The following is a 14,517-nucleotide window of genomic DNA, read 5'->3' as shown; positions in this document are numbered from 1 at the left end:
TACCCTAATATTTTCTCATATTTAATTTCTTCACTGACTTTAATTACCTTCTCTCAGGCCCATAATTATGACTTCTTTTTAAAAGAAAAACAAGAGAAACGAACTTGTTTGCTGAAGGCCTTTCCCAAGGTTTCACAGCTGGAGCTATTTCAAACAAAAATATAGTTAGTAATTAAACTAAATATGGGCTCCCACGTGTACTTTCCACAAACTTTAGTCCCCATCCTTGGTCATCAACTTTAAAATTAACCCTTGTTTAATATTTTGATGCATATTACTTCCTTCACCTCTTGGCTTACTGTAGGGTTTTTTAAATTACATTAAAAATGTTCTATACCTGGGTACATTTCTTTTTCCAAATTACTAGAGGCACTTACACCTACTAGGATGGGGACTCCTTTTCTTTGTGACCAATAGAGTGGTTTAAAACATATGGGAACCTTTTGAATTGGTGTTATAGGATTCTTACGGCATAAAGGCAAATTTCATATGATCTCACTTATAAGAGAAATCTAATGAATAAAACAAACTAATGAGCAAAATAGAACCAGAAACAGAGACATGGAACAGACTGACAACCGCCAAAGGGGAGAGGAGAAAAGGATAATGATAGAAAGAAGGGGGAGGGACCAGTCCAAGAGCACATATGAATGGAAATTGTCAATATTTTCATGGTGCTTGGCTCCAGTCTTTCCCTATTGGAGCGACCCGTATACCATTGCCCATTACTCCATATTTTAAAGTTGGACTACTTCTTCTCTACACAAAGTGGATTTTCATATTCATTGTCAAAACTCTACTCAGTAGATTTCTTCTAACCTGCTGCATTTCACACTATCCCTTAGGAGACTGTGTATATAGCAGCCACCAAGCTAAGCTACTGGTGTCTTCGTACCATCGCCAGAGAAAATGCCTATAAACAACCCTATGTAATTTAATATTCTGCCTCCACCTTTTTTTCAGCACCCTGAGAACCCAATTCATATATACTCTCCCAGGTCCCATTTGGACATGGTGGCTAGATTCTGCAGCATACTTAGGATACAGTCATTAACCTCCTTAGCAGAGTCCACACTTCTCCACACGGGATCTGTTGTGATTTGACATTAGTTACTGATTGGTGACTGGGATGAAGGCATATTCTGAGAATAGTGCCAATGTTATTCATAAAAGAGAGGCCTTTGAATCTCCTTCAAATCCTAGGGGCAGTAGCCATTGAGAGGGAGGAGTATGCCATTCCTGCAGGCTTTGAGAGTTAGGGCAATCTGAGATTTCCAGGTTTTAGGGAGATTCAACCCAGATATTACAAATTCTAATTCTCAGGATCTCTCCTCTGTCTAATTAACATCCCTTGTCCTTGTCATACATGACTTTCTAGGCCTCCACAATCTTTTAAATTAAATCTGGGGATTTATCTGTAGCTTTTCTAACCTCTTACTAAAGGGGAGAAGAATCTATGTATGTTTCCAAGTAGATCTTGTGTTTTTCACACTTTATAGTAAGTTTTTTATTAACCACCCTCTGCTTTTATGTTATAAATGTCTTTTATTGTCTGTGCCTTTGTTATTGCAAGTTATTGAACTTAATACCACCATCTAATCCTACTGTATTCATAATTCCCATTTTCTGAGAATCCCTGAAACCCCTGGAACATTGCAGCTGCCTGAGACAGTGCATGCCCTTCCCCTAACCTTTCATCCCATTCCACTCACAGTGAAAGTATTATCTAACAAGTGTTCCATTAATGACATGCCAAGGCCTAATGCTACCCATGGGTCCCTAATAGCCAGCCATCCAGGGTGTAATTCTGCTCCAAAGTCACTATTTTTAAACTTGCTTCTTTGGGCCACTTAGAGTTTTAGAATGGATTCCTTGGGGAAAGAGATCCAGAGATGGAGTTTATGGCGGAGGCTGTAGGGCACAGTACTTGAAGGAGTCAGTGAAAACAGCATTAAGCAGGGGGAAAAGTTGAACTGCAATCAAGCAAGCAAAGGTCCATAGCCAAGCCCATGGAAGCTCTGAAACCAGGATGACATTCAGTTGTCCTGAATTGTGGTAAAAGTCGTGACTATTTGTACTCTAGTGTCAGCTAGTTCTTGAATGCAAGCTTTCCGTGGGAGGGCACACAAACCTGGGCAAGGAAATTAGTTTCCCTCCGTTTATGCCAATTCCCAGGTCGAGGCTCAGCTGTGATCCATTAGCTTCCAACACATCTGGCAGCTGGGGAATGAGAGTCTTTCTTGGTATTGGAGAAGTCTAAGCAAAGGAATGTGTAGTTTTCTTAATATCTCCAAAAGTTTAATATAAGATGAATTTTATAGGACTCAAAGTTTAAAATTGAATGATTTATGTGTTCATATTATCATTTTGACTTTATAAATATTTTGAAGGAAATTGGTTGATTTCTATTTATCTTTGAGATGTGAAAGCGTAATACAATTATACTTTTCATGAAAGCATTAAGGATTTACCATATTTACTCCAGATGGTTTTAAATTCTATTCATAATATTTAAAACTCTGGGATTTCATTGAACTGAACTTGAATTAATCAGTGCATATGTACAAAAAGTGTCTGTTTTACACACCTCAAATAAATTACTATCCTATACACAGACTCTTCATTGCCCAGAGTAATCTGAAATTAGTAATCCAAGTAGATCAACCTTCTTTTTTTAACACTAACTTATTAATTGAGGACATCTAAAGTCATGGTGGTTTTGTTGCTTTTGTTTGGTAGTTAAGTGCAGTCATCAACTAGCTGAGGCTATCACTGTAATTGTATAGTTACCTATCTCCAAATCCAGTCATTTTCCTTTAAATGGAGAGTTTAGGCTAAATAGACTCTAACTTATTTGGTGTTGTAAACCCTCCATCACTTGTATTTCTTACATTCAAGGTTAATATTATTGGAGAAAATTGTTTGAGAGACAGCACTTTTACACCATAGCTCCTGGCGTTTTGCAATCTCAAATGTAATAAGCTCTAAAACTGCAATTTATGAGTATGTACTTGTGGTGTGAGGAGAACGTGGACAAAAGGTGAGGGCCAACAAATACAAGGTTAGATGCAGCAAATTAGCCTGAGGAACACACATCTAGTGTCTCTCCTTCCCCTTTCCCCCCTGACAACTGCAACATTCTTTTCAATCAAATATCAGCCACAATAACTCTACTGGTAAAAAACATGTTCCAGCGTACAATACCCACAACAACATTTTTAGTAATACAATTAGATCTAGTTGAAGCAAGCTTGGAGATTTGTTTTCTTTCCTTTATAATAGATATATTTCTAGTAAGATAGCTGTAGCATGTTTAGTTGTAAGGCTGTAAATTTGAGTGTTTTTAGAAACACAAACTTATCTCCTTAATAAACCCATTAAGAAATGTTTAATTCACAAATTCAAATATGGTTAAAATTGGCATCAGAAATCACTAAGACATAGAATTGCAGAAATTTTGTTCCATCAACTAAGGATCTGCATGTTTATGAAGTTTCAAATCTATGAATCACATGTATTTCAGCATACACAGGCAGATGTTGACCCTGAATGTTTTCATACCACAAAACTGGTATGAATCCATATTTTATTTTTCAAGGAATAAGATATTCCACAGAATGATATTTCCTCTAAACTGATGTTTACATTTCTGTGTGCTTATCTGTAATACTTACAAAACACACGCCTGATAGGTTAAATAATGCATTGAATAGAATTTATTGCTTTCATTTGTTCTTTTTCTTAAAGCAAGCAAAAAACTAACCTCATAGTGACATGCTTTTTTAGCGATTGTGTATCTTTTATGCAAGATTATTTTAATAGGGTTTTTTTGCCTTCTTTCACCTCTCTTCTCTTCCCAAGTAAATAGCTTGCCCAAGGTTATAAAGTTTGCAATAGTAGAGTTCATGAGCCGGTGTTAGATTCCCAACCCATGTTTTTAAATACTCTGCATTCCAGACACCAAAGAAAATTAAGCTTTCTAAATGTGGTCCTAGAGTATTATGTATACTGCTACCACTAAACTTTTTATTAACGGGTAAAAAAATTGTATTTACCTTTACTATAAAGTTAAATGCACCAGGAGCAAACAAAAAGAAACTTGTGTCAATTTTTATGATTTTAATCAATTACTTTTGGGGATTCTATGGGTCTACTTTTCATTCTGTCTTCTACAGTGCATCTAGAGTAAATAAAAACCTTTTAGTAGCTTCCATTGATCTTGCAAGGCAATCAACAATCTTCAGCATGTCTGCCGTGTACTGCATGTTGCAAGCAGCCTTCCTTTACAATCCTACCGAAATCATGACCATCTGTGCCTCAGGGGTTTCATCCATGTGATTCTTTCTGCCTGGCAGTGTCTCCAGCCTCCTCCTCATTGCTACCATGCTTCTGCTTTTCCCATCACACCAAACTAGTCTGTGTAATGCTTTAGTCCATTCTTTAATGTTGTTTTTCTGATCAACCCTTTTTTTTAATAAATTACCTTTTATCTGCTCCCTTGACCTTTTCTACACGCCTTTTGAAATAGATAGCAGATCGTTCAATTTTTGTAATATTAACTTCTATATCCCTTTCTCTAAAAACCTTCATACCCCCAAAATAATCATATCTGCATTATTTTTATTTTTGTTTCAGTGTCAAGTAAAACACTTGGAACATTATTTGTACTCCATAGTATTTAGCAAATGGAGACAAGATAAGTAATAAGCTCTATAACAGTATTTCTTCAAATATAATCCTCAAGCTTGCATTTTGGTTACATTTTCTGAGATCAGAGTCATATCATCTGAGTTTGAATCACATTTAATCACTTACTAGTTGTGGTTGGGTAAAACATTGGATAAGTTGCTTAATTTCTCTGCTTCAGTTTTCTCATGGGTGAAATTAAAATAATAATTCTTATCTCATAAAATCATCACTATTGAGAGAGTACTTAATATATGTAAAGCTATTAGAATAGCACCTGGAACAGAGGAGCCCACAAAAATTGTGGTTGTCATTTATGTTAGAATCATATGCCTTGTAAAGGATAATCTGTTACAAACTGTCATATTTCTGGTAATATTTTGTAATATCTATTTTTAATTTTAATTATATTACTCTGAAAGCTCCCATTCTTGACATCTTTAAAAGGAGAATCTTTTAATTAAGAATTAAAATGACATATTGCAAAGTTGGTCCTTTTGGTTTGAAGTGATAAGTAGTTTTTTACTATAAAATGGATGATACAATTTTTTTACTATAAAATGATGAATGTCAGGCTGAAGTGGGCCACAGAAAGATATTTACAAGGGAGATACAAGTGCCCAAATGGTTAATAAAAATAAGAAAAGCTTGTGTTAGACATGGGAATCCAAGAAACTCAAGAAATTAAGAAACCACAAAAATATAAAAATAAACAAAATTTTTGAGCAAACAGGGATGTTAAAGGGTGAATATTTTTTAAAAAACTGCTGTTATTTATCTGGAAAGGTTTTTTTTCCTTTGTGTATATAGGCTTATTAAAGAGTTCCATTTGAATCCCAAATGCAGGGAACAAGTTGAGTCCCCTTTACAAATAAGCACTAATTAAAAATTAAGGCAAGTGATAACTTATTGAGAATATGTCACTATGATTCCAAAATAGATGATGAGTGTTACAACAGAAAACAAAATTGAAATCTATTTTTCTCTTTCAACACCTGGCTTATTTCACTCAGCATAATGCTTTCCAGTTCTAGCCATGATGTTTGTTGCAAAGGGTAGGAGCTCCTTCTTTCTTTCTGCTGCATAGAATTCCATTGTGCTAAACAACAAAACAAACAAGCAAGCAAAATAAAAATAAAGACACTGAAATAGAAAACAGGGGGACGGTGACCAGAAGGGAAAGGGGAGGGAATTTCAGGGGAAAAGGGGGAAGGATTTACAGGAACTAGTATAAAGGACACATGGACAATAACTAAGGAGGGTGGAAATGGGAGGGAAGTGGGGAGGACTGGGCAGGGGGGTGGACTGGGATGGGAGTAAAAGACAGAAAACTTGAAAAATAATTAAATAAAAAAATTCATCACATCTATTTTTCTCAAAAATGACTTCTCCAAGTTGTCAAAATGGTGACCTTCGTAGATTTACTAAATAACTTGCTACAGTGAGAGTTCTGTCTGATTTTAAACACACGCTTATCTTGCTTAATTCATTATGCTCTCAGGAAAATTAAGGCAAACATATAGTTTACAATCCCTTTCCCTTACAGTACTTCCAGAGATTATTTCACTATGTTTTTTTTTTTTTGCTAGGACAAAAAGGTCTGAGCTGAAAAGAATGAAGTGGATATTACGGAAATAATTGTACATACATTGCATGCAGGTTGCCTATGCCACAAGCAGAGCCTAGATAAAAGTCAATATAAACTATAGTGGGTAGTCATTGTATTCACTATAGGATATGAGACATCACAGAAATAAGTGTCAGGAAGGTTGAAATGCTAAGAGTATGCTGGAGAGCAAGAAATAAGACTTTCAAATAGGGAATTTAGCCAAGGAAGTGAAATAAGTGGATAGTTTTTAATATTATTCAACTAATTCACCTTAATGGCCTCTCTCAACTCACTCAGGGGTATTTTTACTGGCCACTTGAATAACCTATTACACTTGAGCACTTAGTGTAAGTGTAATAACAATTGTAATGGCACATAAGGCATATTCAGAAAATTATAAACAATGCACAGAATCACCACATTTAAATCATATCCAAATTTAGTGTGTTTATCTATAATTAATTTACCATCCTCTTCTTAATGAACTGCTACCAAAGCTCCTACTAAGAAGACACCATTGCTCTTTGGCTCCTCTTCTTCTATGGTATGTTTTAAATTTATGTTATTTCTGTCTGTGACTCTGGACTTCTTCCTGAAAGTAAAGTCCTGTCCCTGTTTGTAGGAATCCTCTTATTCAGGCAATAATAGAATGTAGAATGATAGAGCTATTTGGTTTCATCTATGTTAGTACATACACCTCAGAAACTTCCGAATGCAAAGTGTTTGTAAGTGAGCTAATAATGGTAGCTCTCACTGGTGTTGATAAGGGAAATAAATCTCCAAGAGTGAGTAAAATGTCTGTGATTCAATTAATCAAATGTTTATGGAATGCCTATTATATATTCTTACCTTTTACTAAGGCCACTGAGGTTTTTGAGTTCTGTCTGGGTAAAAACTTCTTTGAACTTTTCAAGTCTTTCATAAGTGGGCTATAAAGACATTATTTTAGAGCCCTGGTTGGTGTAGCTCAGGATTGAGCTACAGGCCTGCAAACCACACAATTGTAGTTCGATTTCCAGTCAGGGCACATGCCTGGGTTGCAGGCCAGTTCCCGGCAGGGGACACGCCAGAGGCAACCATACATTGATATTTCTCTCCCTGTCTCCTTCCCTTCCCCTCTAACGGTAAATAAATAAATTCTTAAAAAAAGACATTATTTTAGCTTACACACAAACAAAGCAGGTGGAAAGGAAGCCAGATCTTTTATTGATATACAATTCCTACTTGAACAATGACACTCCTACTCTGAAATTGTTATGAGTCAAATTTAGGGCAAACAATAATGGCAAAGGTATAGGGTTCTGAGAAATATTTATAATACACACTGTAAATTGTAGGTGTGGCCTCGTATGTACCTTATTTCAAGTTGCTGGGAATATGTCACACTCTTTGTAAGACAAGTGACAAGACAAAAAGGCAAGAGAGGATATCCATTCTTATTCCAGAACAGAAACACTTCTAAAGACATTTTAATGTTGATATTCCAGAGATCATTAAGATTAGAGGGTTGAGATATTTATATTATGAAAGAGCATATTAAGAGAGGATAAAGAGAACCTAAGACCTTACATTCTGGAAGATAACTGGTTTGTAGATACTTGTCATTTAAGAATAAGAAGAAAAAGAACATAACATTTATTTAAATGGCTCGTATTAAGAGAAAGAAATAGTTTTACATTTAAAACTAGAAGAAAATTGTAGGGAACACAGACTAAAGTAAATTCAGTTTAAACAATTCATGCTATTATCTGAAATAGATTTATAGTCAAACCATGAATAGTCTTTTTCATAAAGAAAGCCTTTTGTGTTTTGTAGGATAAATATATGAGTTGATCTTAACCTATTTTAGCTTCAAATTATTCTCCTGTAAAATGCTGAGACTGGACTAGATGGCCTTGAAGATAAGAGACTTTATGATCATCAGTAAGAAAGACTTTACAAAAGGGACATNCAAGTGACAAGACAAAAAGGCAAGAGAGGATACCCATTCTTATTCCAGAACAGAAACACTTCTAAAGACATTTTAATGTTGATATTCCAGAGATCATTAAGATTAGAGGGTTGAGATATTTATATTATGAAAGAGTATATTAAGAGAGGATAAAGGGAACCTAAGACCTTACATTCTGGAAGATAACTGGTTTCTAGATACTTGTCATTTAAGAATAAGAAGAAAAAGAACATAACATTTATTTAAATGGCTCATATTAAGAGAAAGAAATAGTTTTACATTTAAAACTAGAAGAAAATTGTAGGGAACACAGACTAAAGTAAATTCAGTTTAAACAATTCATGCTATTATCTGAAATAGATTTATAATCAAACCATGAATAGTCTTTTTCATAAAGAAAGCCTTTTGTGTTTTGTAGGATAAATATATGAGTTGATCTTAACCTATTTTAGCTTCAAATTATTCTCCTGTAAAATGCTGAGACTGGACTAGATGGCCTTGAAGATAAGAGACTTTATGATCATCAGTAAGAAAGATTTTACAAAAGGGACATTGAGTAAATTATTCCAAGGGAAATGATCAAGCACATCAAAGAGACCACATCAAAAGTAGGACTGTCCAAACTCCAGGTAAAAAAGAGATTTTAAAGAGAACATCAGAACCCTGATCCTAGTCACTAGCTAGAAGGAAAGCCACTGTAAACAATTTAGATTCTGAATAAACTTTACCTAATCTTGACTCACTGTGAAAATTTCACTTTTCTATCCGTACTTGTATTTACTTGTTTAACTACTCTCCACTGAATGTTTACCTGAGGATTTTCTCTCTAGTTAACATTGAATGATGCTTATTGCTGTGACCTGTAAATACGTTTCAATATAACCAGACATGTTGAAGGAGACACATTAAAATGAGACAACTCCTTGATATGTGATCTCTGTTAGAGTGGAAGTAATGAAATAATGAAAAGGGCTGATGGCAATAAATCCCGAGAATCTATTTTCTCAACATTTCCTTGATATAAGAACATGAATTCAATTAAACTCCACTTCAAACAATAGATCTTTGGTAGCACAAGGCAGCTGTAAAAATATCATTAATTTGAATAAATGTTTCTTCTTCATTTAATCTTGAATAAAAAAGAAATATAGGCTAGGTCAAGGGTATTTGCTTTATAATTAGTTGATCTTGGTGGGGCCATTTATAAACTATAAGACCTTGATTGAAATACTTAACCTGACTAATGCATCTAATCTGTGAAATAGATTCAATTTCAAAATATTCCTATAACTGAAGGAGAAGAGACAAGCAAATTGCTAAGCATACTTGCTAGAATTTGCAAGATAATCAATTCTGGTGAATATAAATAATATTAATTGGAAGGAGTGTTTTTATACACAGATGTTTAATTATTACTTGGAAACTTATATGTTCTAATTATTTCTTATATGTTGATAATTATTTCACTTGTAAATATTTTCATGCTATATTAAATTCATGTATTTCTTTTTTAAAAGATTTTATTTATTTATTTTTGCAGAGAGGAGAACGAAGGAAGAAAGAAAGGGAGAGAAACATCAATGTGTGGTTGCCTCTTATGTGCCCTAGACTGGGGACCTGGCCTGCGATGCAGGCATGTGCCCTGACTGGGAATCTAACTCAAGACTCTGGTTCTCAGGCCTGCAATCAGTCCATTGAGCCACACCAGCCAGAGCTAAATTTATGTATTTCAACTCTTTAAAATTAAGACCTTTACTTCCCCAAGAAACTTGATATGAGCTGTTAAGATTTCCTTTTGAATAGCTTCATTAAAATATAATTCAAACAATAACATTTTCCCCATGAAACTGTACAATTAAATGGTTTTAACCATATTCATGGAGGTATGAAATCATTGCTACTGTCTTACTAAAGAAGAAGTAAGTATTTTAATCAGCCTAAAAAGAAACCCATACATTTTCTCCTTAGCTCTAAGCAACCATGAATGTACTATCTATAGTTTCCATGGTTTTGCCTATACTGGGCATTTCTTACAAAATTTAATCATGTAATATCTTTTGTGTCTAGATTTTTACATTTAAAATAATATTTTCACATTTAAAGCAATGTTTTCAGAGTTCATTGATGTTGCAGCATGAATTATGTATTTCCTTCTTATGTTAAATGAAATAAGCCTGGTGGTAAAAGACAAACACCATATGAACTCACCTATAAGTAGAAACTAACCAACAAAACAAACAAGAAAATATAACCAGACACATTGAGATAAAGAACAAACTGACAGTAACCAGAAGGAAAGGCGGAGGGGGATAACATGGGAAGTAGGGGAAGGGTCCTCAAGGAAGAGGTATAAAGGGCCCATGGACAAAGCCAAAGAGGGGAAGGATTGAGGGTGGGAGGTAGGTGTGGGAGGGGTGGGGACAAGCAGTGGTGGGAAAATGGAGACAACTCTCCTTGAACAATAAAAATATGTAACAAATGAAGACATCTAAAGTGTAATAAAAGTACCTCATTCTTTTTATGGCTATATTATATTTTGTTATGGATATGGCATATTTTGTTAATCTATTCATCACTTGATGGGCACGTGGGGTTTTTGTTGTTGCTGTTCTTTGTTCTTAAATTTCCAGGATTTTTTTTTTCTTTTAAGTATTTTGGTCAGTTCCCTAGTATCCCAATCCACATGGCCACTTCATTCAGCTATGATGTCAAATGACCACTGCTGATTATTTACAACAAACACCATAAGGACAGAGCTCTTGGCACAGATACAGCTCCTAGTCAAGTCAAAGAAAGGCCAGACCAGAAGTGGAATTATCAGGCCGTACCCAGATGAGTCCAGATGGATCAAATAGCGATATTTTTTGGGGGAAAGAGGTTTGAAAACAATCTCCACTTTTCTGACCCCTCCAAGGGCTGCTGGAATGCTAGCTCCAGTGAGGTTGTTGGTCATAGAGCTAGGGAAAGCGCGAGGGTGATAGAGATGGCGAAACACCCTCAATGCTCACTGTTCTCACTGAGATTCAGCTTTTAAAAAAATAAACAGTGCCTCAATTTTTACAAGTCTTTGGTTAATTTCCAATGTTCTTCAAAGGTTAATTTGAACAAATTATTGACAGTATTCTCATTGTTTTTATAATAAGATAAGTTTTGGAGAACTTCTCTTATCCGGAGGTGCTTCTACATTATTTCTTCATTATTAAAAAACACTACATATCTTAGCTCTTTTGAGCTTTATTTAAAATTGCATAAAATTGTTACATTTTTCATTATCTAATGTTAGAATTCCTCATACTTTAATAATTTTCTTGAATATGTTCTTTCTTAAATAGGTGATCAAATATCTACCAAATAGTTAGACATGAAAAATTTGAATTACTCTTCTTGTGACTGGAAATGATTTTACACTCATTTAACTCATTACATTTATCCTCCTTGGAGATTAGAGTCATGGTATACTCGGCTGACATAATAAATTTTGTTCTTTCACATATATTTATATTGGATTTTGGTTTTGACTTAAACTAAGATAAATGTAGGATCTATTAGTTTTTCAAGATACTAAATTACAAGCATTTATTCTTTCAAAAGATTACTCAAGAGCAATTGAATAGCAGTTTCTGTGTCTAAATATTTCAGGCATTTTTCTCTTTTCTTCATGACACTTGCATGCAGAGAATCAATGTGAAACTACTACTAATGCCACTGTAAAAATCAAAAACAAAGCTGATTTAGGCAAATGTATTTATTGCATATATTTGAATTACACTTGATGAAGTTCAAAATTATTACAATTACAGAAAGACCAATAACACATATTTATCAATGTAGGCTTAGGTGCTTCTTATTGAATTCTAGGGTGGAGGTAACAGCAATTACATACAATATAATGATTATATTGACATTAGTTTATGAAAATACTGTTTGAAAAAGAGCCATGGCTGGTGTGACTGAGTGGACTGAGTGAAGGCCTGTGAACCAAAGTGTCGCTGGTTTGATTCCCAGTCAGGGCACATGCCTCGGTTGCGGGCCAGGCCCCCGGTAGGGGTGTGAGAGGCAACCACACATTGATGTTTTTCTTCCTCTCTTTCTCCCTCCCTTCCCTCTTTCTAAAAATAAATAAAGAAAATCTTTATAAAAGAGGCCAACTCTTCCAAACTTCAGCCAAAAAGAAATTATAGCCCCAAAACAGATTTATCAAGCTTAGAAAAAGTTATGGCATGCTCTCCTGTGACACGGTCTCAGGGCATTTTCTGGGATAACATCATCCCACGCCTTAGCTCCGATATCTTTTCATTCTGGTGGTTTCAACTCAATTTCAAATTTCCATGTTGGATTAGTTTAATATGTATTATCACCCCTGTGGTCAGAGAATCAGGGTCCTATAAACTTGCTCATGCTGAGTTTCTGTGCATCCATGAGATCAGGAAACCAAACTGCCTCTTCAGCACTTCTAGTCTAGAGGTAATAACTTCTCTGAGAGGGTCACAGAGTTCTCTGACTTTGTAAGGGACCTGGTGAGATGCGCTGGACACGCATTTTATTCAGTGTTCAATCCAGATTCCTCTAACTCTGCCCTTTCTTTCATGGACAGTACGTCCATTATTTCAAGGAACATCAAGATCTTATGTCCATTTAGTGTAAGTTAACATTAATTAATTAATAAAATGAAGTATTAAAATGGCTAACTTGATGAATGAGAACACCGAATGCATGTTTTATAACTAAACACATTTTGATTGATTTGGCTTGAACCAATGTGTATTTCAAAACTATTCTAAAAATTGTGCTGCTTCCAGTCTCTTTATGCCTTGGGGATGCTTCTCCACATTCCCAGCAAGGCTGAGCTTGAATAGCAGTTACCACAGAGTTACAGCTTTCCCAGGCTATAGAGATGGAGTGGGTATCATAATGGGGTTTTGATGATTTTAATGAGGGTTTCCAAGTACCAGAGGTGAACTTTTGGGTATCCTTTCCAAACTAGTGCCTCTTTTTGGTATTAATATTAAAACTCATTAATGTTAAAATAATGTTACAGTTATTATTTTCCCATCTGCCATAACTTCCTTAGTCCGCGGAAGCTTTGTTGCTACCCACTGTTTTGGGCTATTGTTGACAAATACATTACACACATATTACATTTATTTATATTATATGACCAACAATGCCATTTATGCTATTTTATACAATTGTTTTCACATCAGTTAAGACCAAAAATGAGGCAATATGCAATAGTAGTGTCCATTAGAATTACAAAATTCGCTTAGTGTATGTTTTCTTGATTGGTGTTTTATGCCTTCACAAAATTTCCTGTAGTTTCTGCATTTTTTATCTGCTATTAATGAAGAATAAGGCAAAAATTTTCCAATTGCCTACGTTTCCTACTTGGTGTACAAATAGTCCCAGGTGATTTCATATATAATCTCCATCAAAATAATGTATACAATTTATGTCTAAATATTGGAAGCAATCACAAAACTGAGTACCAAAAAAAATGAAGGTGTGCATGGATGTCTCTGAACTTGACTGCTATCAGATGAATCATTACCAACTTCATTTACTTTCTGTTTGCCCATGACCTTCAAATTCTCAAAAAAGTCTGATTGGCATATTTAAGGTCGCATGCCACGAAACTGGGTGAGTTCCACAAATCAAGGTCAAACTCCAGAATTACATGTAAAATGTAGAAAAGAAATGAGAACATGGAGTTACTAGAATGGTAACTTCAGGGAGAGAAAATACAACAAAACATTTCCTTCTGTTAATGAAAGTCTGGGCAAATTCAGCAGCTCTCCAGTCACTTTGATCATTGAAGAAGTGTTAACTCAACTTAAACCACATCTCTCTTCCTGCCCTACCTCAGACTCAACCCCTCACTGGGGATCTTGAAGCAGACGAACTCTGCAGATCGCTGCTCCCTCCCACACTACCCACCCTCATCTGACTCTAATGTTTTCCAGGACTAGGGGAGGTATGCTTTATTCCTGAGTGGAAAGCTGTTGTCATCTCCTCAATTGCTGCTGTCCTCTGGCTGAACACTGACACATTGTTGATACTCCTATGTGGCAGGGATGCTGGGGCTTATGGGCGAGGCATTTTGATTCTTTGTTTTCCTTTTTTAAGGGGGCAAGGTACTTGCCTTGTTCCTTCTGCACAGTTCATTGATATGTGCTGTATGAGGTCTGTCAGGAAAAAAAGTGCAGCCATTGTTAATGTAATGAGAAGGGTTTATATGACATTAATATAACCTGACAGCCAAGGAGAGTGGACT

Source organism: Sturnira hondurensis, unplaced genomic scaffold, assembly GCF_014824575.4.
Source record: "Sturnira hondurensis isolate 20B ecotype Veracruz unplaced genomic scaffold, ASM1482457v3 Scaffold0001872, whole genome shotgun sequence".
Lineage (NCBI taxonomy): Eukaryota > Metazoa > Chordata > Mammalia > Chiroptera > Phyllostomidae > Sturnira > Sturnira hondurensis.
This window is presented reverse-complemented; position numbering follows the sequence as displayed.